The sequence below is a fragment of the Pelodiscus sinensis genome, chromosome 7, assembly GCF_049634645.1.
Source record: "Pelodiscus sinensis isolate JC-2024 chromosome 7, ASM4963464v1, whole genome shotgun sequence".
In the NCBI taxonomy this organism is placed as follows: Eukaryota; Metazoa; Chordata; order Testudines; family Trionychidae; genus Pelodiscus; species Pelodiscus sinensis.
In genome coordinates this window covers 21,991,253-22,013,092 of record NC_134717.1, presented here as the reverse complement: position 1 = coordinate 22,013,092, position 21,840 = coordinate 21,991,253, and the positions used below count along the sequence as shown (strand labels likewise).

General features: G+C 42.3%; 1 long non-coding RNA gene across 1 annotated transcript; it reads right to left on the bottom strand.

Moving 5' to 3' along the window:
- Positions 1-845: 845 nt before the first annotated feature.
- Positions 846-21,598, bottom strand: LOC102462023 (uncharacterized). The gene is made up of 3 exons (XR_332242.4): positions 21,153-21,598; positions 4,880-5,030; positions 846-2,867 (listed from the first exon to the last, which is right to left on the bottom strand). It is a non-coding gene; the product is annotated as an uncharacterized LOC102462023 (long non-coding RNA).
- Between the last annotated feature and the right edge of the window lie 242 nt (positions 21,599-21,840).

The following is a 21,840-nucleotide window of genomic DNA, read 5'->3' as shown; positions in this document are numbered from 1 at the left end:
GAGTTGAGTTCCGCCACCGAAGGAGAGGGTCCTGTTACGGTATCTCTTTGACAGAATTAGGAAGGATGTCTTAAGGACAACTTCCCCGAGAGTTATCTAATAACTCGGCTCATCCGCAAGGGATGGTATATAAGGTAGTGACTCTCAAATCCGTATCTGATCACCGGGAGTGCCAATCTTAAATTTATATGGCGCGCAAATGAAAACTGGAGACTTGGATTTAAACTGGAAACCACAAGACTATATTATTAAAAACAAACAAATTTAACAAGCAGTACCTCAAATGAACAGATGAGGGGGCAGTCCCCTTTTTACACTAATGGACCAGGAGGGGAAGTCCCTCCAGGCCCCTATACCTACACAGAGTCTACGACGATAGACGGTTGATGCGGTGCTAGCGACCTGCGACCTTAGGGCTAGTTGAAAGCCTTCAGGGAGGACAGCTAGGTGTCCCTCGTCGGCTGATCTCGACCTACAATCTGTTGGCTAATTAAAGCCACGGGAGAGGAACAGCCCAGGAGATCCCTCAAAGCACGGATGGAGGACGAAGACGGTCGGTTCACCTTCCGTGAAGTCCTCTGGTCCTCGCTGCCTCTTCTCTGTGCTTCGGTGCAGCCGGATCAGACGATGGAAGCTAGACTCCTTCCTATCTATCCTAACTAAACCTAAAGATAAAACCCTATCTAAACCTGACGAGCCCGACGAACAGACGCGACGACGGCCAACATGCGTGGACCGACGCAGCATGACGTACAAACTCGATGACGGGAGCTATCCTAACTATCACTACCTAACTAAATACCTAACCTAATCAGAGTAGGTCTGACCTTCCGTCAGCCTATCTCTGTAAAAGACTAAAATAGAATAAATTGAGAATGCATGACCTTCCGTCAGCTTCTCTAAAGGAAAAAGATCCTTTACAAGACCTCACTCATTCTAAACCTAGGACAAGGGTATCTAGAACCTTGCACTCTCTCTCTCTCCTAACCTACACCTAAACCCGACGCAGGCAGGTGACCTGACAGAACAGGTAACTGCTGCGTAGCAGAAGCTTTTATACTCAGGGCTCATGAATATGTATGACTGTTCTAGTTTTAAAATGATTGGTCGATAGAAATGCTCTCATAGCGTGGTTCGAATTGATTGGTTGATGGAGGATGCTAATGAATATTCATAAGTTGTTCTAATTCTAACAGGCAGGTGAGTTGCTGTTTTTAAACTCTAAGGGTGTGTCTAGACTACAGGGTTTTGTCAACAAAAGTGGACTTTTGTTGACAAAACTATACCTGCGTCCACACTGCCTTTGAGTTATGTCGACTCAGCAGTTTTGTCGACGTATGTAAACCTCATTCTACGAGGAATAACACCTTTTGTTGACAGAGTTCTGTCGATAGAAGGCATTATTGCATCTGCACTGTCCTTTGTGTCCACACTGTTATGTCGACAAAGCGGCTTGCTTTGTCGACAGAACTGGACGTAGTCTAGACGCTCTTTGTCGACAGAAGCTTTGTCGACAGTATCTGTCGACAAAACTTCTGTTGACAAAACCCTGTAGTCTAGACGTACCCTAACAGTTACCTGTGGATGTGACAGAACTCACATTTCAAATGGATGTCTAAGGAAAGTTCTAAGGTTTCAAAATGGAATTTCAGACTCCATTTTGAGATATTGCAGAACTCCATCATATTTTAAACTTTTATACATATTAAGGAGTGTATTGATTCACATAACACCAGTCCTATACACTGTACAAATATTCACAAAGTGAATTTACATTAAAATAGCTTACATTTGCATTTAATCACTTGATTTTTACTTAAACATAGTCACTTCTGCCTTACAATTCCAAGAATGAGCTTGGGGTTGAGCTCAGTCAGGACAGGAAGGTAGCACAAAGTTCTGCAGTAACTGCAAAATGGCCATGTGGGGCCATTGCATGTCCAGGGGCAGCTCTGGCTCCATGGAACCGAGAGAAAAGTTGTGGCATCCAAAAAAGAGGGGCAACCACAGCACGCACTGTGAGAGCTTTGCTGTCCCTCAAAGAGGTAGGCAAGCACTCAGCAGAATCACAGAAATGGCTGTCCAGGGAGGTCCCTTTAAGTGTGTGTCTCTGCAAGACTCTGGCACCAGCACTCGGAAGCAATTGGTGACCTAAAGTCCTGCCTGAAGTGATTCCAGGTGGCCTTTTATGTGAGAGAGCATCCAATCAGTCTGGATCCACTTTTGAAAAAGGAGATCACTTTTTCGATGTGCTTTTTGAGTGTGGACACTTTTGAAAGAAGTTTTTTTGGAAGATCGCTTCCAAAAAAAACTTCTTTCAAAAGAAGCTTGCAGCTGAGGTGTAGCCTGAGACAAGAGAAGGAAGGAGCAAGAAGCCTGTGAAGCATAAGAAAGAAAAGATAGAGAATGAACGTGAATATTTTGGAACACTATTGCCTCCACTGTTCATTATTTGGGTTTGTGCATATTCCTTCCTGATGGTCACCCAACACTCTTCTCTTTCCCTCACTGTGTTCTTGTCATTTTTCTTTCCTTACCTTCTCCTCTCCTTTTCACTCTTAATCATTTTTTCCTCTCGTCCTTATTTCTCCTTTTACCTTCTATTTTTCTGATTTTTCTCCTTACCCATTTTTCTTTGTCCTTCATTTGTTCTCTTTGCTCCTTATTTTCTTAGTTCTTTTTCTTACTTCTCTGTGATGGGACTAGTTATACTGGAGGTGCTACTTACTGGTTAATTCATCAGCTTTTCCTCATCCTAGTTATTCCAATGGTAGCATTCCACCTTTGAGTAACAAATCTTCCAGCCAGGTTACCAACTGGTAGGGGAGCTTTTGTTTTCCATCTCCACTGGACTCCAAGCTAGGGACCTGCATGAGGCAGAGACAGGAAATACGCCAGTGTGCTACAGGGCTGCCTCCTGGGCCACTTCTTATAACTTATTTCCCAGAACAAAGCATGGTTGAAAGGCTCCCAAATGATTCAACAGAACTTAGAGCAAGGGGTTCCCTAGTCCTAGAAAATGACTAGTTCCTTCTCTGGTCTTGGGATATCTTCAGTTGCTCATATTTCCCCTGCAGCCAGGGCTCCTACTGAATTCTTACATGGTCCCAAGACAGACCTGTCTTACTATCCTGTCTGCCCCCACCCCTCAGTCTGTGCTGTTTGGCTTTCTTTTAAGCTCCTTCTATAGCTGAAGTCAGGTCTTTCAGTGTGACGGGATGGAGTTACCTAGTCCAAAAGTGCTCCTTTACCCGTTCTATGCTAGTGCAGAATTTATACATTCCATCACACTGTCCCATCCTATTACCCCCTCATGCGGAATAACTGGTATTGAGATGTTCTCTGTACAACAGACTAAGAGCTGCAGAAAACGACAGTTCACAGGGGCAAGAATTTTCCTATATTTTCACTTCAGCACTAAGGAGTCTTCTGGTGTGATCTCTGTTACATATTTGAACCAATCAATTCTAAGCGATGAATGGACGTACGACCCAGGCGTTGTCAGGTAAACAGGGTGGCTAGTTTCCCATAGTTTTTAGCTCTTTTTCTGGAGGTATTTTACACACAAAAGAAAAAAGAGGATGTCAGTTAAGATGAGCACATAAAATAAATGGAAGTGAAAGAAACTGAAAAAAGTTAATGGAGAAGGGATTACAAAATATGCTCTAAATGTGAAGTTTGCTCCACATTAGTGAACTATGTATACATGAATTTAAAATAGTATTCCACCATTCACATCAGTTCAGTTAGATTGCTCCTGTGACAATGTCTGTCTTAAGAATGTTCCAGAGTCAAAATCCCAACAGCAATAGGAAAATGGGGCCATTAAACAATGACACTAAATATTTATGTAAGCCCTGCCACTTTTCCATTTTATAGTAATAGCTGAGTGATTCTAGAAAGGGTTGGTATACACATAGCAAACAAGAGGTTAATTCTGATTGGCCAACCTCTTTGTTTAATAATAGAAACAATGGATATCATAGGTTTTTCTCCAAGTTGGAAGTTTTGGTTTAGAAAATTATTCATCCTCTCCTGGGTCACCAAATGAATTATGCTTGTCATTTTACACCCAAACTGGTGCCTGATGTTAATTTGACAAGCCAACTGGTAGAATCCTTAAAATGCTTTCCTGTTAAAGTTACTAGACAGAGTTGAAATTGTGCATTAGGGCATCAATCAAGCAAACCATCTGTTCTAACAGGATTTTTGTGCTTTCAAATTCAAGGGTATTAAAGCAATCTGAATGAAATGCTGATTGTTTTATAAATACTGACAAGGATCAGTATACAGGAAGCTAGCTATTCAGTGTTTCTTAGACACGATAATTGGCAGTAGTCATTTAACTGGTAAGATGTTTCAAAAGATGTTTTGAATAATTATCATTTGATATGATGTGTCAAAGTTTTTTCATTAATTCTGTATCAAACAAACCTTTCTTATGCTTGTAGCTTGATAATTAGTTTTGAGACACACATTATATATGAATCAGCTCCTCCCCATAAATCTAATTGGAGGGTGTAGTTTCCCAAGGCTCGTCTCAACTACCAAATAAGTTCTAGATTAGTTTTATTGGCTCTGACATCTCAAAGTAATTATTTCCTTTAATCCTGACTGTTTTGTACTACTGTCAACACTACCACTGATTTTCTATATACAGTTACATTTTATTGGACTTTGTAAGCAGCTCCTTCACTGATATTGCAAATGGGAAGGAGGAGCATGTGAGAGATCAAAATCTATAATTACAAACTGCTAAATAATTTTAACAAAATACCTATATTTGCTGGTAACTAAATTAGACTCTCTTAAATTTACAAAGCACCAATGATCCAACCATACTTCCAATAGAACCAAAAGTAACGCATCTACCACTCACCTTGAAAGCCAAATGCATCCCATTTACACTGTTACACTCCACTGTCTCTGTACCGGGAGTCCTAGAATTTATAAACATAGGTCTGCATACCAGCACTGTATCTCTGTGTCACACCACTGAGTTTCCCACAGTTGTTTCAAACTTCCAATTTCTGTATTTGGAAAAGATATTTTCTGTTTTATTTATGAAGTCTGATAATATTTCACATAATTTTAATCCTTAATGACCCTTAACCTACTTTTCAAATAGTACATACAAGAAATGTCTCCTTCATGAAATGAAACCACTTCTGGGATGGAAGGCTCCAGCAAAAAGGACAACTTGTTCATAGGAAGTTGTTCAACAATGTGATCAAGTGAAATTTGGGTAAAAGCCACCTAATGAAAAGTGCCACAAATGTTATAATTTTCACTTTGGTATTTAAAGACTCATCTTTATATATTCACATACTAGTAGATTTACCCAGCATTGCTTGGGTCCTTAACTCAAATAAGTGTAGTTTTTCTTTGTTCAAATCATTGTTCTGGGGTGGGGCTAGGGCTGGGGGGTTTAGTATGCATTCTACCGCAGGGAGAGAGGACAACTCCAGCCCTGCCACAGTGCAGCAGCTTGAGGTTAGGTGAAAAGCTTTTTTCTGCAGCTGCAGTAGGCACAGCTTGGGGAGGGGAGCATATCCCCCAGCTGGGGAACAGGCAGACACACAGACCAAAAAACAGATAAACTCTCTAAAATAAATAGTAGATAGATGTCCCTTTTTCCATCTCTCCCCCCTGCTGGCCCAATGGGGTTATAGACATCCCGGTCTTCATCCCTGGTGCTTGTTGCCCCCTCTTGTGGTCATTTTGCAGTATAAATTGCATCTTCTGCCAAATCCCTCTCTTTCCATTTTATGAGAAACAAACCAATTCCAGGCACATTCCACTGGTGTGGAACAACCAAATTCCGACCTTGTTTTAAGTTATGATAATAGGAAGCTGCATACCAATTTTGGTGGCCCTTGCTCTTACTGTTAGGAGGAGTTCTTCAACAAACATACTCAGAGATGGACAGACAGACAGATGGATATACATTTTTAAAACATATAGTAAGGTAAAATAAGAGAGAAGAAAAATGGAGAAAGAGAAGATTATCTGACATTATGTGATAGACTTTATAACAGTACAACATTCTATATAGTAGCAATCTTTCTGCGCTGATGATGCCATATATGTTCTCTGAAGAGTTGTTGAACAGACTGTAGTGGAAGAAACAGATCTCCATTCAGTGAGGTCTTATTAACAGCTGGGAACTAAAAGCTGCATTTTCTTTTGCCCTTAAGATAACACAATTGCTGGGATACAACAACATCTTATGCAGTTTATGAAGTAGTGATCAATCACTGATTGACAATTCTAATTAGCAACTCCACGAGGTGAAACATAAGAGAATTTTATAGCAACTTTCTGTTGCCTTTAAAAATCTCCACTGCCATCCTGTGTGAAATAGAGGGTATTTTATAGACCATTCGATACCCACTGCTGCCAATTATGTTTGTTTATACTGAAGAGTTTTATTGGAATAGTAGCACATCACTTTTGGATGTATACATTCATAATCTCTCAGGCTATGTCTAGACTGCAGGTTTCTTTCAGAAGAAGCTTTTCGAAAAGAGATTGTTTAAAAAAACATTTTCCGAAAGAGAGCATCTACACAGCAAAAGCGCATTGAAAAAGCAATCTGCTTTTTCGAAAAGGTAGCGGCCACACTGAATGAATGCTATCTCGCATGTAAGTTGTGATTACTATGGATCAAGTTGCCACCAGGGCACCTGTGCTTTTTCCTCTTCTTTCGAAAGAACTCCCTCTTCCCCGACCACACACATCTTTTTCCAAAAGAGCGCTTTCGGGAAAAGGCTTCCTCCTCATAGAAAGAGGTTTACCAATGTTGGAAAAACTGCTCTGTTCTTTTGATTTTTTTGTTGAAAGAACATGATTGCAGTGTAGATGTAAATGACGGTTTCAGAAAAATTGCCATTTTTCAAAAAAAACTCTGTCGTGTAGACATAGGCTTAGTGATCTCTCCCAAGACTTTGGTGTTTTTACACTTAATTCGTTAATGGTATTTCAGATTGGCACAGATGGAATATTTTTATTATTATTCATTATTACTATTATATTCAAAACTTAGTATGTTGCAGGTTGCCAAAGCTGCTCCTCATTCTGGCACTCCAAGTGCAGAAGGTGGGAGCCCGCAAAAGACCTTAAAAATACTTTGCCTCTCTCCATAGGCTTCTGCTTAAAAGCTTCCCAAGATCACAGATTTCCTGGCCTAGAGAGATAGGCTGCCACCACCAAGTGAAAAAACTCTCTTTTCTTGAGCCCAGAAAGAAGCACTTAGAACTTCTTCCAGAGGGGTACCCAAAGTTCTTCTAACAGAAGAGATCTTGAATAAAAACTGATAAACTAATCTCTGATAGCTGACCTCTCAGTCTTAGGCAGACCTCCTATCACCTTCCAGGATGCAAGAATCAAGTCCCCTTAAAAAGTGATTTTATTAAACAAAACAAAAAGATTTACTTGATAAAGCATATTTGTTTTCTAGGTATCGTAAAGAAATTGAGAAAAGAACAATTAAAAAATGCCCCGAGAAAATTCCAGCCCTGAGAAACAGCATTATAGAGGGGGGAGCGCACATGGACTTAGCACGGAGAACTCTAACCAAACAACAGAACAAAGAATATAACTTGATTGTGTCTATATGGACATTTCCCTATCCACTCATGATCTATTCTTCAAGGTCAAGTCCATTTCCATGCCCAGTATTCTTCGTAGGTATGTTCATCCTGCCTGGTTCAATTCATCTTGCTCCCCCAGCTTCTGCATCAAAACTCAGGGCTGGCTTTACCATGAGGAGAACTGAGGCAGCCGCCTCAGATGCCAGACTGTGAGGGTGCACCATTAGGACCCAGGGTGTAGAAAATTGTGTCTGCTGCCTGTGCATATGTATTCTCTCTGCTCTAGATGCACAGAGATGGCGGAGTGCTATGCTGGAGGAAGGAGGGCACAACAGGCAGGCAGGCAAAAGGTGGCATGGGGGCATCATTTGAGCTCCCCGCCTCAAAAGTGCCAAAATTTTGTGGGCCGGCCCTGTCAAAACTCACACAAAAAAAGAACAGCAGACAAATATATCTTCCAATTGAAATCTCAACACCTTCTCCCATTGGCTTTCCTGGCTCCCTGCCAACACCTTGTAGCCACCTGATTTTAACCCTTTTAGTCACCGAATGCTGGGCTGTTCAGAAAAGGCCAGTACTCTTGCATCACACAGGTATGTTTAGAGGTAAGTTTTCCTCCTCACAAACACACACACCCTGCCCCCACAAAAGTGATGACTAATGGAATAAACTAATCAAAAGACAAATAACGTATCTTTAAAAATAAGGTGCTAGGTTACTAAATCGTGATGAAATATGTTTTGTTTGTTGTTGAAAACATGCTAGAAAATGGTGTTCATTTCCCCCATAATTTGAGATGTGAAAAGAAATCTCTAACTAGGTTTTTTTTCTTTGGGAAATTTCTTCAAAAAACACCAACCACAAACAGAATAATATTTATACAGCATATGACTCCATTAAACCACATTATTGTTGAAAAGAGGTACATCAGGAAGCCAGATGTAAAATATAAGAAATAATAAGCTTTCCTCTTATTTCCTGGATTTCTGTTATGGACTGAATTTTGTTTCTCAATATTTCTCTTAGAAAACTAGGCTTTCCATCATACAGAAGGTGATAAATTACTGAGAAGAAACAGTATCTTTTCTTGTCATGGATGTGGACTGTAGCAGAGATCTGGTTTCCCTTGTGCTCTCAAAGCAAAAGACAGTATGTAAAATAACATTATACTTGTTTCTAAAAATCTCAATACAGCAGATTAAGCTTAAATGTTTCCTTTGACACATTGTAAATTAACAAATGAACATTTTCAAAACTAAATTTAAAGATGATGCATCAGCAAAAATTTTGTAATATCACCCACATAAAAAATAAACCTGGTAAAATACAATTAAGAAGGCTGATGTTATATTCTCTTGAAGTATTAGACATCAGCAGAAAGAATTCAGAGTACAGCAGGGCAGCAACAACTAAGTGTGATTCATTATTAAAATTATGCTTTTTTATTTTATGAAATATTTGTCATATCAAATGCTTCATTGTTCCATAAAGCATTTCTTTTATTTTTCTCCATTAGGAGTTGTAAGAACAGTGTATCATTCCCAAAGTATGAGGATTTTTGTTGTAAGCATAAATTAACTCATCAAGATTTAGCACTATTATACATTGGCTGCTGAAACCCTTAAAGTTGAACCATCATCCTTCTTCAATATTAACCTTACTGGATCTCACAAAGTCAATAATAACTTTACTGGGAGGAAGTATTATATTTTACTTAGAATGGAAGGCACCTGAAGTACTGTTGGCATGAAACTTATTTTAGTGTATGTCTATTCTGCCACCCTAGTTCAAACTAGGGTGGCTAATGTAGGCATTCAAACTTGCAAACGAAGCCCAGGATTTAAATATCCTGGGCTTCATTTGCATGTTCCCGGGCGCCGCCATTTTTAAATGCCCTGTAGTTCGAACTACTTGCCCACGGCTACATGCGGTACAGACTAGGTAGTTCGAATTAAAGCGCCTAATTCGAACTACCGTTATTCTTCCTGCAAGGAGGTTTAACGGTAGTTCAAATTAGGCGCTTTAATTCGAACTACCTAGTCTGTGCCATGTGTAGCCATGGACAGGTAGTTCGAACCACGGGGAATTTAAAAATGGCAGCGCCTGGGAACATGCAAATGAAGCCCGGGATATTTAAATCCCAGGCTTCGTTTGCAAGTTCGAATGCCTACATTAGCCACCCTAGTTCGAACTAGGATGGCAGTGTAGACATACCCTCAGAGGTTATCTTTCAAAATATTATAAATTTTTTCTAAACTGCTTATAAGCAAAATGTCATCCTTATTCTCTCTCTTGGAAAATTAGTCAGGATGCAGTAAAATATTTTTTTAACTCAGAAAGAAGAGTTTGCATTCTGTTGCATTACTGAAAGCAAACGTAAAAATGCAAAGGAAGTTTAAGTGTCACAATCCTTCTGCCAGTAACCTTCCATGAGTTACATCGTTTCTTTGGCTTCAGCATTCTTCTCAGGGTCATTTTCTTTCTGTTTCCAAGACACCTCCCACCTCTCTGTCTCTGGGACTATGTCTCAGTCAGCTGCCAGGCTTGTCTCCATTTGTGCTGCCAGATGCTCTACATATCATCTACTAACTAGGCATCTCTCTCCTTCTCTGCTGCAAACTTTCTTCTCTTTTGATATGTTGCCACATTTCCTTCTGTCTCTCTCTCATTTACTAGCAATTCTTCTTTTCACCTGCCTGTACAACTTTTTTGTCTTTATATCTTTTTTCCTGTTCCTACCTTCCTTCAGCAACAGTAAACACACTTTTCACCTTCTTATGCAACTCATACAGACATTGTCCTCGTGAGCTATCAAAATAATCTCATCTTCCAGTATCCCAAATTCTAGCAGCAACCAACACATTTATTTTCTATGTGCTACAAAAACTCAGGTGTGATATGCTGTTATTTTCAAAGGAGTTGGATGACATGGTAACACCTTGCTTTGTGTTGAAAACCTTTATGCAGACTATTAACTAGTAAACAGGATTTGTTCAAGATCAGAAAATGCCTTCCTAGGAAGGAGAAGATCTAGTAAAGTGTGTTTTACATGGCAAGTGTCCATTTTCCAAAATAGCAAAACATATTCAAACAGGCAATCTTCTATTCTGCAGGGGCTGGAAGAATTTTAAAATTCTTTATTTAGTTTTAGTCTTATTTATTTAGTTTTAGGACAAGTAAATGCTAGAGACTAACAAAACCCCAGCCAAAGGTAACTAGGGTTGCCAGGTGTCCGGTTTTCGCCCGGACAATCTGGTATTTGCGGCCCCTATCCAGTAAAAAAACAGAAAATACCAGAAATGTATTTTCATGGAAAATGTCCGATATTTTATGTTTCTTGGATGGAAGACCACTTGGGACATTCTTCCCCTGCCACGTCTGGTGGGAGCAGGAGGAGCATGCATGGGGATTTAAAGTCGCAGTGATTTTTTTGTGCACGGTTGTGGGTTTTTTTGCTCAACAACTTTGGTCCTCCCCACCTTTTATTTTGTTTGCTCAACCAATTTTTTTCCCTGCCATGTTCAGTATTTTTTGTGAAAGTATCTGGCAACCCTATAAATCCCCTTTTGAAACTGCACCATGACTTTGATTACAACATGGATCTCCACTGAATATTTTGTATTTGTGCTATTATCAGTTTATATCAGTGAGGGTATGTCTACACTTGCAGACTATTTTGGAATAGTGCTGCAAATGTAGGCATTCGGAATTGCAAATCAAGGCCGGGATTTAAATATCCCGCGCTTGAGTTGCATCTTCCCGGCCGGGCACCATTTTTTTTTTTAAATTTACATGGCCAGAATAACTGCCTGCGTCTACACACAGCAGTGAAATGGGCGTTCGAAATAAAGCCCTATTTCAAACTAGCTGTTAAACCTCATTGCAGAAGGAATAACAGGTAGTTCAGACTAGGGCTTTATTTCAAATGCCCGTTTCACTGCCGCGTGTAGATGCGGGCAGTTATTCCGGATTTGTAAATTTAAAAAATGGCGCCCAGCCGGGAAGATGCAAATCAAGCGTGGGATATTTAAATCCCGGCCTTGATTTGCAATTCTGAATCCCTACATTTGCAGCCCTATTCCAAAATAAGCGGCAAGTGTAGACATACCCTTAGAGATCAATGAACACAATACACGACAGAGTTTTGCACTGCAGATTAGAGAACAGAATTTTGCCCCAGTTTTGTAATGGGAATAGTCAATCAATTTTCCCTTGATTATATAAACTGGAAAAAGAGAGCTCCAGGATACAATTTTAAGGAGGAAAAAAAAGTGTCAGTGTTCTGTGAAGTAATCATAATCCAAAATAAATCCAGATGCCATAATAAAAAAAAAAATCAGAGGTTTTAACTTTGAAGCACAAGTAATGAGTTCTATGACTAGACTAAGGTGACTACTTTTCCTGTAATATAAATGATATCCCTTATTCTTTACTTAATAACTTGAAACGTGTATCCAAAAAGGTATCAAACTTTTGATCGTACAAAGGATAACATAGGTTCACACACTCATATACTTTTCTACCATTTTCTGCTTTGTTGGTTTGTCCCATATTTTTGATGCTGTTCTTTGATTTCTTAAAAGGTTAGAAGGTTTTCCCAAGTAGTAGGAACCTTAGATACTTTGTGAACCAAATATTAGAATACTAATCCAATACAATAAGATTTTGCATTTACTTTGATATTGGATATATTGTCCTTCCAGTTACTTTTGCGTTAAGAATCAGAGTTTAATTTCTCCATTTTACAAATTATGGAATAGAAATATAAAAAAAGTGAAGTGATTAGCTCAAGGTCAATTAACAAGTCAGCAGTGAAGGGCAGCTCCCATTGCAGAGTACTATCCAATCAACTATGCTGCCTCTTAATCATAATGCTTTTAAAATATATTAAAATAAAGATAAATAGCAAAGACATCAGGGAGCAACTCTTCCTGATTCTTCTACTAGTTTGAAATGCAAGCAAGAGTTGACCTGTGCCACCTCGTCTGATCTTAGACCAGTTATCAGAAAGCACCTCCCTCAAGAGGCCAAGCTATCTCAAATCAATGTCTATAGATAAAAGCTTTTCCCATAAACTGTCTCAATTAATTAAATCAAATGCAGATTTTAAATTGATGAAGACAGTGAAATAAGTTGTTTCTTAATCTTGGTGTACTTATCAATAACACAGGGTATTACAAGGAGATGAGCTGTCACAGTAAAAGCTTCATTAACGTCATTGTCTCATCCATATTCACTGTACAATTCTGGCTAAGAGGGAGAGGGGAGGGGAAGAAGTTGTCCTGAGAGCACTCCCTTTGCACACAGGAGAAGGCCTTTCTGCCTTGTATGCCTGCACCTAGCTCTGACAGTCTGGAGTCATAGGGTACGTCTAGACTACCGCGTTTTGTCGACGGAAGTTTTGTCGACAGATACTGTCGACAAAACTTCTGTCGACAAAGAGCGTCCAGACACATTGAGTTCTGTCGACAAAGCAAGCTGCTTTGTCGACAAAACTCCGTAGTCTGGACGCAGTGTTACAGGCAATAACACCTTCTGTCGACAGAGTCCTGTCGACAGAAAGTGTTATGCCTCGTAAAATGAGGTATACCAGCGTCGACAAAACCGCGGAGTTCTGTCGACGTTATGTCGACAGAACTCCGCGGTAGTGTAGACGCTGGTATAGTTTTGTCGACAAAAGTCCACTTTTGTCGACAAAACTAGGTAGTCTAGACACACCCATAGACTTTTATCTTCACAACTCCTCTCTGCTCCTTTTAGAAGTGACCTGTATCCCCAATGGGCCCTAGGGTCATGTCTATGCTACAGACCTCTCTGGAGGCTGATCTTCTAGCATTCAATTTAGGGGTCTATTGTAGACTTCTAAATTGAATGCTAAGGGCAGCCCCCCTCCAGTGTCTGTGAGCAGCGAGGGAAGCTGACGGGAGTATGTACTCCGATCTGCCTCCTGCAGTGTAGATGCCATGGCAGCTCGGCTTAAGGTAAACTGAATCCAGCTATGCATTTGCATAGCTGGATGGTGTACCTTAAGCCGACCTGCCTGGTCTAATATAGACCAGGCCTAGGAGGGACCATGGTTGGGGAAGTGAGGGCAGTGTGCAAAGGTGGCCCAGGCTTCTTTTTAACTCCTCCTGCATTCCCCATAGCATTCAAACACAATGTAGCCATATAAAAGGGAGAAGTCCTGAAGACCCTTGCTATTATCTTGCCTGGGTGCTGTGGAGCTCTCTAAAGTAGAATCCTAAACTATTAAGTTATAATCCTAAGGTAGAAATCTTTCACCTCAGCAAGGTGCAAGACTGAATTTAGCTGCTATTTTCTGGTGGCTCCACCCTAGCCAAGTGGCTGAACCAAACAAAGCAAGAATAAAAACAAAACAAACCCCACACAGCTGATCAATTAATGGAGAGGGAAAGACATAAAACAAAAGAGTGCATAAAACAAAAACCAAAGAAACAGCAGAATAACACAGCAGCCTGACACTCCAGCAGAATAACACAGCAGTCTGACACACCTTGGTAGAATGTATCTAGGACAATTGCCCTGCTTATGCATCCCTCAACCAGCCCTGGCAAGGGCAGAGAGGTGCCTTGGAGCCATTCCATTCTGCTTAGGGTGTTTGCAACTGAAAAACTGTTTCACAGCAGTTCTGCAATTGCCAGAGGAGCCTCTACAGGGGAGAGGCAGGGTTTATCTCTAAACTACATTTCCCTCTACCTGTTCTGTGGCTTTTAGAACAAAAAAGCCCATGGAAATAGCTTAGGATTCTACTTTTGTCACATTCTAGGGTACTGGTGTGGCATATTTGCACTCCATCCCTTTGGATGTGGGTACCCAGGAGTGTGGACACCGCCTAGTCGGTTGCTGGGTCATCGGCAATCTCTTTTAGTTGGTGAAAACCAACTTTCAGTCTAGGGAAGTACAGCCTAGTGGCTATCAGTAATAGCCATTAACTCGGAGTAGCACATTACCTTAAGAATAGCACAGCCCAATGGCCAGAGGCAACAGACACTAGCCCTTAACTCAGGGCAACAGTCTAATAACCAGAGTTAGTGAAAGGGGGATGGCCCATAGTTCAGGGCAGTGAGGCCTAGCGGCCAGAGTCAATTGGGGGTAGCCCTCTAACTCAGGGCAACAGAGTCTAATGACCAAAGTCAGTAAAAGGAGAACATTTAACTCAGGGCAGCATCAAAAAGTTGGGGGCAAAAGCCCCAGTAGGGGGATCCAGGCCCAACCTACTCTACCCGGTCCTGACCCCAGGGCCTTGTGAGGGGCAGAGCATTCTGTCACTCGCTCAGTGGGGAATCCGGCTGGAACACGCTGAGCTCCCCTGGGTGGGAGATACCACTCCAGCATCCTCCCTGGGTCACTTCCTACTGGTGCTAGTGAGGTGATATCCCATGTAGTTTCTGCATCCTCTGGTTCCCCTGCAGCTGCATTTCCCTGGGACTCCTCTGGTGCTGGCTGCTCACAGCGATCTCCAGGGTTACTGGCTTCTGTCATCTGGATCTCTGTCTGGTGCAGCTCTGGAGCTCCTGCCAGAGATCCTTCTCCCTCAGTGGCCAGCCCATAAAGCTCTCTTTTATGCTTCTCAAGCATTTGGGGCTTGCCCAGTGTGGGTGGAGGGGTTCACTTCCTCCACCCACAGGGTTTTAACCCCATCTGGTTCAGTGTGGGATATGCATGACCCCATCACAGGTACAATTCAGTCTAAGGAACAGCATTCCCTCAAATGTTTTCCATCCATATGCAGAATGAATTTAATTCTGTACCCACATTCAGGTAATGTGTGGATGTGCACCATCAGAAGAAACATAAAATCTAGATATTATATATTTAAGAAGTTATAATAGGGATAATTATTCCTGACAAGACAGGTGAGACATTTTAGAACAGACTATTCAAAGAATAAAATTTAAGTGTAAGAAAGAAATAAAAATTAACAACAGCAATATTGGGAGGTATGTGTGAAAGACTGTGTGTGTGGAGAGAGAGAGAGACAGACTTTAAGTACACTGTACTTTTAAGTTGATTGCCACGTGTAAGCGGGGGAATGGTCCCACTATTGTGGGGAACTTTTCTGGCTTCTATACTACCCCAGTGAAATGGACCAGCGAAAGGATCTGAGTCCCCGCTCCCACTTCCTTTACCCCACGGCCTCCCTGATCCTGAGGGCTCCCCCTCCACTCTCCTGAGTAGCAGAGTCCTCAAAACCCCAACAAGGCTGGGCCCAGGTTTCCTGGGGCTTAATCCCCGACCTTGTAGTCACTAGGGGCAGGAGTTAGGGTGTCCCCACTCCGAGGTGCTCTCTTCACACTGCAGGCTTTCTTGGCCCAGTGATCATTTCATAAGGTTCAAAGCAAATACAATTTTTTAAACATCAACTGATTAAAGAGAAAAGAATAAGAAAAAATGAGAATGGTTAAATAAGAACACACAGCCCTGCTCTGTAGCACAAGGACATCAAAACAGCAGCCTGCAGAATGTAAGGACAGTCCACAGTCTCTTCCTTATAGGCCCCTTAGAGGCCCTGGATGTGCTGCAGGGGGGCTGCAGGCTGGACACGCTTGCTCTGGCAGTGACCACACAGCCTCAAGCTCTAAGTGGCCAGACCCCTCTCCCAGTCCAGAGCTTCTCCCCACACTTTGCTGGTCCCAGCTGCTCACCACACCCAGCTGCAGGCTCTGCTGCTTTGCCAGTCTCTAGCTCCTTGCATTGCTTCTCTGTCCCTTTTGGCTCTTTGAGCACTGCCAGTCTACTGCTCAACACAGGGTCTGCGCTCCTTGAGCTGTGTGTGCCTGGCTCTGTTGCTGCAAAACTGCCCCTCAGCACAGCTTGCTCCTCTTAGCAGTCTCTCAGCTCTCTCCTTGCTCAGAGAGACCCAGAACAATCCCAGCTCACAGGGAGGACGAGGCCTGGCCTCTCACTTTCCTCACTGGCCTGTCCAACCTGTCAATCAGGCCGAGCTGGAGTGTTGGCTGCTTTCCATTGTCTCTGGGGTCTGTCAGTCTCAGGGCCCTGATTTCTCATGGGCCCTTCCCCTTTTGACACTGGGAGCTGGCGAACCCAAAACTCCCCCAGAGTTTTAGTAAGGGGTTAACAGTCCCCTTACACACACAGCAGTTAAAAGTCTGCTTGTTCAGAAACAGCAGCAGCTGCCAGCAAGCTCCCTTAGTCCCATTTTTGAGCTCTCTTTTGTTTCCCCTTCCCTGCTCTGCAGAGAAGGTATACAGGAGTGGAGGGAAAGAGACACTCTGACATCAGCATTCCCTTCTGCCCCCTATTTTCTGCGCAACAAACAGGAGGCTCCCGGGAGCAGCTACAAAGCAGAGGGCAGGAACAGTGCCACAGTGGGGGAACCGATACCTGATGTGCATGGCACTTGACCATGCAGCTTAGAGGGAATGTAGGTAAGGGATTGTGTCACCACCTGCCTTATAATCCTGGATGCCACACAATACTTTTTGCTACTGGGCTGCTCACAACCAGCCTACGTACTTGCAGGTGACTCCTTGCATGTTTTTGTACTGCCGTAGTCCAATGCCCTTGCCCCAATAGCTGACCAGCATCATTCCAGTCTCACTCTGGCATCCATCAACCTTAGTTACAAGTAAGATGATCCCAACACAACCCCAGTTTCAAACGTTCTCAGGACTGTGATCTCTAATGTGTCCAGCTCTCTCCTGAAACTTAGAGGAATAAAAAGATGTTTGCTTTTTTAAGGAGACAAAAAACACTGATTTGCCACACATAGGCTACGTCTACACTGGCCCCTCTTCCGGAAGGGGCATGTAAATTTCAGCAGTCGTCGTAGGGAAATCCGCGGGGGATTTAAATATCCCCCGCGGCATTTAAATAAAAATGTCCGCCGCTTTTTTCCGGCTTTTAAAAGAGCGTCTAGACTGGCCCCGATCCTCCGGAAAAAGTGCCCTTTTCCGGAGGCTCTTATTCTTACTTCAAAGGCTGGTCTGAGGTATTATCTACATAATTGATGAAGATATTGAACAGAACTGGTCCCAAAACAGACCCTTGAGGAAACTCACTTGTTATGCCCTTCCAGCATGATTGTGAACTGTTAATAATTACTCTCTGAGAATGGTTATCATGTCTGTTACACAACCACCTTATAGTAGCCCCACTTAGTTTTTCTTTCCCCAGTTTATTGATAAGAAGGTAATGTGAGACCGTGTCAAATGCCTTGCTAAAGTCTAGGTATACAGTATCCACCACTTCTCCCTTATCAACAAGGCTTCATATCCTATCAAAGAAAGTTATTAGATTGGTTTGACATGATTTGTTCTTTACAAATCCATGCTGGCTGTTACTTATCACCTTAACATTTTCCAGATGTTTGCAGATAAATGTCTTAATTACTTGCTCCATTATCTTCGCTGGCATAGAAGTTAAAATGACTGGTCTGTAGTTTCCTGGGTTGTTGTTATTTCCCTTTTTATAGATGGGCATTATATTTCCCCTTTTCCAGTCTGCTGGTATTTTTCCCAGCTTCCATGATTTTTCAAAGATGATCGCTAAAGGTTCAGATACTGCCTCTATCAACCCCTTGAGCATTCCAGGAAGAGGAGGAGGATGGGAATCCACAGAACTAGTGAAACTACTAATGTACCTAGCTTGACTCATTTGAACTTTTGTTTTGATTTCTTAACACACGCTGTTTTATTATTTTTTTATGTTTTGATGCCATGTGCTTTGATGTTCACGTGTCCACATTGTAATTTTTTATTTATATGAATGTTTAAAATAAAATGTTCAATTTGTCTGAGTGGATTTTATTACGTTAGCAGATTTTATTAAATTTTATTAAACTGGAACTTGTATAATAAAGTTGCATAAAATAATCTTTGCAATCTGCCCCAACTATAGAAATTGTGTGAGGGAGGAAGGGAGGACAATTACAAATATTATGTCATTCCCCCTCATCTGTGGCACCAAGCAAACCAATTAACTGGGAACACAAAGCACCTCTGATTTCTGGTAGGTATGTGGACCCAGTCCAAGCAGCAGAGGTACTTTTATGAGTTGTGTCTGTAATTGCAGAAATCTCACGTCTTGGGTCAACATCCGGAGAAATGGCTCACCCCTGATTTCACAGACTTTTTGCAGAGCACTGCAGGCCACAATAATGCAGATGGCATTAAAAACACTGGCATCCAAACAGTTTGAAGGCAATGCTGTCTGGATTTCAATCTGCTAAACATACATTCCACCACCATCCTTCAGCTTCTCAGCATGTAATGGAAATTTTTATTGGCAAGGCTTCTGAAATCAGGATACAATTTCATAAGCCACAGCAAAAGAGTGTACCTGGGGCCCATAAAATAACAGTGGAGCTAGTGGTTCCATTTATAGTATAATTTGGTGGAAACAATGTATCAACTTATCCCTGAAAGTAAAATCTTGATCTTCAGCAAACTTTGCCAATATATCCCAGCTAGAATCCATGAATCTGTCTCCGAGGTTTCCCCTGGCCTACATAATGATGAAGTAGTAGTTGGGATACTCATGTGTTCCTTCTGGAGTAAAAACTATGGGCACATGGATTCTAAGGTGTGACTACACAGCACCCTAAGCTCGAAATATGATATGCAGTTTGTACTAGCTTATTTTGAAATTTGGCACACTTACACAGCCCAAACTTTGATACAACATGCTATTTCAAGCCATCCCTTATCATTCGTGCAATGAGGTTTTCTGGGATGGCGAAATAGCATACCTGTTCTTTTGCAAATTTTTTTTAAATAAAGGGCGGCTTGTGTAGACTTGGGGTAGCTATTTCGGGATACCTCTGTGCAGTATAGATGTATTCCTCATGATAGTCCTACCACTGTTTGGGAAGCCCTTTCAGTAATTATTGCTGGAACATTAGTAATGCCCACTACCTTATTGCTGGAACTGTAGTAATGCCCACTATTGCTACCACCACAGTCTCCAGAACAGACTTGCCAACACCAAGATGGTGTCTGGGATTGGCAGCTTACAGATGGCTATAAGTGACCCACTTCTGGACCATAATGGCTTCCTTCATGCAAGTGTTCTGGAGATGGACTATCATGTCAAGCTGATCATACAGTTCCAGAAATGTCTGCTTTTCAGTTCTGGAGTCATAGTTGTTTATCCCAAGTCTACATGATGATGTAATCCCACCAGTTCATGCTTCTGGGCCTACTCCAGAAGCATTAGTCTACCTATAGGAAATTTGTGTTTATGGCAGTGGACATGAGAAGCATCATTTGGGTTGTGGTTGCTGTCAGTACCCTCTTTGAAATATGTCTTTGAAAGGACATATGCCACTGCCAAAATAGTCACCATACTCTCAACAATGCTCTGCTTGATTTCTGAAGTAAGAGTGAAAACACAAGCAAGGGAAGTTGTTCCACTGGTATTGGATTCACTTTGCTGACTCCAAGTCCAGGGAGTATGCAGTCCTAAAAAGGGATCCACTGGATGTGTTCGGGACTAAGAGTACTTCTTGTCATGTGCTGCAGAATGGACAGACAAGTTCTACCATAATACCTAATGAAACAAACTCTATAGCTAGCAAGAACACTAAGACCCATGAGATACATCCCAAGAACCAACATCTGACTTGCTATTGGCACAAAGCTCACACAGAAATTCAGTGTGGACTCAAGTATAAGATTAGAGTGAATGGATCTGCAGGCACAGGGCCCACAGACCAGAATTTACTATGCAGTGGACATATACCCATCATTACCTGGAGCTAGTCTAGTTATTTTGTTTTATTTTGGAAAAAACATCATCATTAATCATCATTACTTGCATAATAGTAAAGATGCTTGGTCAGTTAACATAAAATCCAAACTTATAGCTATATAAGAATCTTCTAGTACCGACTGATGACTGAAAAATGGCAAATCCAAAGAGTTTTGAGAATATGTGTATTTTTCAGTTCACTTCGCTGTGAATTTCCAAAGAGCTACACCTTACAACTAACTGGAAACTAAGCCAGAGCAGTACTTGACCACTTGTTTATTAATGGGAGATATCTTTCTATTAGTATATACAGCATACTAACACTTTCGCAATTGTGAAGGCTACATGAGCTGGAGCTCCACTGGTATAAAAATGAAGACTGCTGGAGAGGACTTCATGATTTGTAAACTAGCTCCTTCCTCCCTGGATCCATAACAGATTTAATTTTGTACCCTACAGGGCATGCTGCCAAGCTAATTTGTTTTCCCTAATTGTGAGGGAATAGGTGAAATATGTTCTATGCTGCTTGTAAAGGGAGGGGGGGGGGTGGAGGACACCCACCCCCTCCCTAGTCCCGAACGCTTTGTGGGGTAGGGCTTGCCTGCATTCACTCCACGGAGGGGCTCCCCGCTACCTCTTTCCCCTTTACTCTCGGCCAATAGGGCGTAGTAAGGTTCCCTTATGCCAGGGTCACCCCCGTTATGGCTGGAACCCTCCTACTTAGACCCTGGGGCGTTCCACCTGCCCGGTCCCCGCGGTCCACCCAGTCCAGCTCCCTCTGGTCTGGGGGACCCACCCTGGGGGACCCACCCTGGGGTCCCATGTCACCTGTTGGCTCCTCGGCAGTTGGGGTGGGACCAGCTCAGGTGCGAGTTCTACCCAGCCGTCCTCGGTTCGCTCCTCTGGGCGTTGGAAGGTCGTCCGGATGCTCCTGGGCCCATCTGCTGCGGACACCCCCAGCGGGGTTCGTCGGCGGCCCCTGAGACCTCCGCGCCCCCTCCTCGACGTCTCCTGCCCAGGCCTTCCACCGGCGGCCGCTGTCTTCCGCCCACGGGTCGGTTTCCCCCTCAAGTGTGCCGGTGCCGCATTCAAAAGCGGACACCGGCTTTCTGCGCATGTGCGGCAATACAGCCGGCGCTCCTCCGGCTTTCCGCTTGCGGTGCGAGCTGCCGGCGCTAGTGACGGGGCCGGCCCGTCACACTGCTAGTTATTTAGAGTTTTTGAGGGTATATTGATTCAAATTGGAAGGAAGGTTATGAGAATAGTCTGCCATATAGCTGTGTAAATTTAGTATCCAGAGCACAGGAGAAGCATTCCCTTTTCAATGGATGAGTGTATAAATCTTAATAAATTTATAATTTCACACAATGAAAAATTTTGACATAAGATATTTAGCATTAAATTCTCATGAACAATGAGGCCCCTTTACATCATAACGGCAATGTAAAGAAGCCTTAATGTGGATTTAAATGTAATTTGCTGCCATTTTAAGACCTATTTTCACCAGCATAAAAGG